The sequence below is a fragment of the Diadema antillarum genome, unplaced genomic scaffold (genome assembly GCF_040938485.1).
Source record: "Diadema antillarum isolate AM-2024a unplaced genomic scaffold, OU_Dant_1.0 seq00000785_RagTag, whole genome shotgun sequence".
Classification (NCBI taxonomy): Eukaryota; Metazoa; Echinodermata; class Echinoidea; order Diadematoida; family Diadematidae; genus Diadema; species Diadema antillarum.
The window spans coordinates 537,412-542,011 of NW_027271673.1; positions in this window are offsets into that span (position 1 = coordinate 537,412).

The window sequence follows — 4,600 nt, forward strand, 5'->3', positions numbered from 1 at the left end:
ACGGCCTGACACAAGACAGTCGTATGGTGGCGCTCTAATAGGTTTTATGATCACACGACTGATTATCAAAGATCCTATAACTCCCTGGAAGAGATTTTTCTCCTCATTAGGGGGAAAAGCTCTTTGTACACTCCACACTAGGATCTTTTTTTTTCTTTTTCTTTTTCTTTTTTTGTGCCATTTTAACGGCACTGACTACTGGAGGGCTCACATGGGTAAATGTTCCCCAAAGAGACGTGTGTTAGCATTCAAATTAAAAAAAAAAAAAAAATGTGTAAAATAGCTTGGAAAAATGAGGTGTTTCATCTTCGGTATTTTGAAAAAGTGAGGTATACCCTTTCATCCATCACATTTCTAAGGGGAGTTCTTCAACTAAAAGGGTTCGCAAAGCCATACCCCAGTTCTTTTTACTAAAAAAATATGCACCCAATGAAATGATAGTCCTCTCAAATCCCATGAAGAAAAAACTAACTTTCATCTTCCTATCAAAGTGCAGTTTGTACAGGAATTAATACTCAATGTCTGCAGCTATTCTCTTTTTCTTTTCTTTTTCTTTTTTTGCCAAACTGCGTTTCTGATTTTCAATCATTTTATTTTTCTTCATTTACTTTAGTCATTTTGGTACGATTTTGTCATGCGGTCAGGGATATTCCATTATATTTACAGGTATGAACCCTGATAACAGTTATGTTGCTTTCCAATATCATCGACCAGCGGTCATTTCATAAAAAGTTGGCTTGACAGCAACTTGACTTGCTGGAACGACAATGATTATAGGTAACGTCAAGAACCCAGTTTCCTGATTGGTTGTTGCTATGGGAATTTGCCATCGACATTCCAGAAAGAATTGCTATCCTGACATCTTAGTATGAAATGGGGCCCAATAAAAGATTATACCAAGTCTACACATTACCAATGATGTAGGCTAAAAGTAAAACCTCTGAGTTTTTTATATGAACTTCCGAGATTACCGCTAACAAAACAGAATTTAGCTGTTCAAAAAAACATTGTCTTTTTTTTCAATCTTTTCAGTTCAAATGACTTTATTTGGAATTTTCTGCATCGAATGTTACAAATGAAATACAGTCATTTCTTTTCGTTTTCAAGACAATAGAACATACAGTGTGTACATCCGAATATAAAACTGAAATAATATACGTGTACAGAAAGAAAAGAATAAGAGAACACGTCAATTGGGAACCACTCGGGATAAAGTAAATCAAGTAATCTGACTGAATTATGGCACATGTATTGGGAGTGTGGATGCAGAAGGCTGTCGTCAATTAAATAAGCATGTAGCTTGAGGACAACGGCGTAGCCAGGATTTCATCTTCACTACCAGCACTAACCGTGGTACTTACGTGTTGAAAAGGCACACAGTTTTGCTGTAGATTGCTACTGAAAAAGTAGTAAGAAAGTCGTAGTTTTGCCGTGGTTCTTTGTGTTCGTGCCTTAGTGTTGAATGCGTCGTTGTTAAGAAGTGAAAGAGGCGTAGATAAATTGTTAAGTGGTTGTAGATCAGGGGTGGATTAGTGAGGATTTAGTCGTACGAAAGTCGTAGTTTTGCCACATCACAAAAGACGACTTCCGCATCTCCGCTCTCGCGACCGAGAACGCCGTCTTTTGTTATGCAGTGTGAAAATCGGACAATAGACCACTAGCTATTCACGGCGATAATCCGTCTTTTGATACCACTTCTATTTTCCTCAAGGGCAGTTCCCTCAAAACTACGACTTTTCTACGAACACCCAACTACTATTTCATGACTTAATTATCGGCTTAAATGATTCTCTGGACTACTAGTATTGTTCTAGCCATCAATGCATCGGCAGGTAAAATCCATTCGCGCACACAATGTGGCTTCGTTATTGCGGCTAGCTAGTATAGGGGAATAGCTCTCAGCTTTTTACTAATCGTGGCCGCGCCTCAAACGAGTACGAAATGGGGCCAAGTTCGAGCAAATCTGACGGAGAAGAATAGATTTCTTTTTGCGGTCGTATACCTACAGTTCGAGCTCATCTGGTCAGCTAAACGAGCTGTTACAACTGTTAATTGTATTAGTATACCGCAACCGTTTGTGCAGTCGATCGAAGTACAGACTGCATACATTCATAGCGCTGATGCACCTGATAAATTACATGTACCGTATATGGTCCGTCGTATACACACGGTGCGCACGTGTGACAGTCCATTTTTCCTCTTCGTGTGTCAAGGCAACAACGCACGTTGTGCATCCATAAACGGGGGTACTAGTAGTCACGTGAGAATTCAGCGGTGGTCGAATCTCACCCAGGGAAACGTCAGACGGGCAAAACTTCGAGATCTTATAAAGATCGCGATGTTAACCTTCTCGATCTTTTGCCAGTCTGACCGTGCCTATTTTGTATACACTGCATTCCAGTTATAAATAATCGAAGTCCTAGGGATCGGCAATTTCATAAAAAAAGTATAACGGCATTTCGTCTCATCGACGAATACAGTTCTGAGTATGTTATGAAGAAAAAAAAAGACGGCAACGATACGTATGATGCGTAATTCAATGCTTAGTAATATTTGGTCATATCAAATACGCTGCACTGGATGAAAAGGCAATTTGAAACAGATTTCAAACAGAGTATAGTTTGTACTTTCATGCTTAGTTTGAAAAAAAAAAATATAAAAAAGTGAAGTGATGGTTAGGAATGTGTTCATAGGCCTGATTCGTTATTCCAAAGTTCTTCGATTACGAACGTTTACGAACGTTCATTATTCCCGACTTATTTCGGAGGATCGTTCCGAAGATTCGATATTCCCAGGATTCGTAATTCAAAAGCTTGGTTAATCCGAAAATGAAATAAGGTTCTGAAAGGCGTAACTTTGCTATAGAAACGAAGACGATGATTTAGATTTGTAATTCCAAAATTGTGTCTGTGGACTCCTTTTTTTTTTCACGTTTGGATTCACGAATCTTAATTCATATTCCTATCGGCGAATCTTTGGAATAACGAAGATTCTTATCATTTTCGGATTAAAAAACCTGATTTCATTTTCGCAGTGATGAACCGTATACGAATGACGAACCTTTGGACAAACGCCATAAGATAATGTTCGTGATAACGATCCCTAATATTCACTTTCGATTAATACAATGCAAGTTATCCACGGGGAAAAGTGAACGAATAAAAATAACAAGCGTTCGCTCATGCAGTCTCCATGAATTTCTTCTTGTACAATGTAGGAAAGCGAGGAGTGGCATCTCATTGGAACGGAGCATGTTTCTTTTGTTCTTTGCCAATGACGCTCGGAAATGACTTTGTTTCAACAAAAATTTTGCTGTAACCGTGTTCTTACGAAAGTGTTCGTAATAATTTCACACAATTGTTTTTAATGTCGACAAATTTGGCAACTTTAATTATGAATTACTTCGTTATCGCAAAATATCGTAACCCTCTCCATTGCAACAGGAGTGAACGTCACACGCTTAAACATGAGCTCTTCAGAGAATTGTATAATTCATGCACACCATAAAATTTTTTACATTTTTTTACATTAATTATAGATTCAATCGAAATGTAAAAGCAGCCACCGATTGTCCCGCGGTTATTTCCACGTTTTCTTATACAATCCACGATTAGCAGAATGATTCCCCTCAGACATCTCTGACACTTACTTTCTCCCTTTTTTTCTTTTTTTTTTCGAGATCTTATATGCGACTTCTATACCTGATGCGGTTATCCCCTTATCAGTGACGAATGTCAACTACGCGAGTAAACTGTTTAATATACATCATTTTTTCTTCAGCTTTTTTTTAACAGCTCCATGACTATAATGGATGAGTTTGGAATATGTCGACTATTTTGAGAGACACGCGTTCCAAATATGATTTCTACCAGTCGTATAGCGCGAGGGGCAAACAGTCTACGATTTCAATCATCAGTTCGAAAATGTGTATCTTGTCGGGCACAAATCTTTGAGGGTCCAGTGGAAAATGAATGAATGCGTTTTTAATTCATGTTTGCCTGTACACATTGTCATTTCATCTCTACATCCCCTTCAAGTTTAGTTCCAACTGGATTTCGAGAACATTTTGCTGTCTCCTGTGTCATGAAGTCAGTTTTCAGAATATTATTCATCAAAGTATAATATCAAATATTTTCATAAACAATTAATGTCGTCGATGAATTGATCATAGTCGGAAAAGCTTATATAAATTATTATCATAAAGGAGGGGTTCGTTATAATGGATTTTTTTTTTCAAATTTCATAGGAAAACACAATCATCTCTGTGAGAAAATTTTAGAGCTGTGTGTCCTCTTTGGTCTGTGCAGCTGGGGGTGTAGACGGAGTAGCAACTCTTCGTGTAATTCGGACAAACACAATGCATATTCAATGCATTTTTATACCATATAAGATGTCCAACATTCATAGGCTACGTTAATGAAGTCATGCCCGACACCTCTCTGTGAGACGAAAAACGCGCTTCGAATTTCATTGAATTACAAGCTATATTTTACCGGAAAATCTTAAATGAAATGCTCTATTTGGAATTCATAAACATGTATTTCTAGTTTCTTCGAAATGCCATTAAAACTAGATTTGTTTAGACATTTATATTTATCCA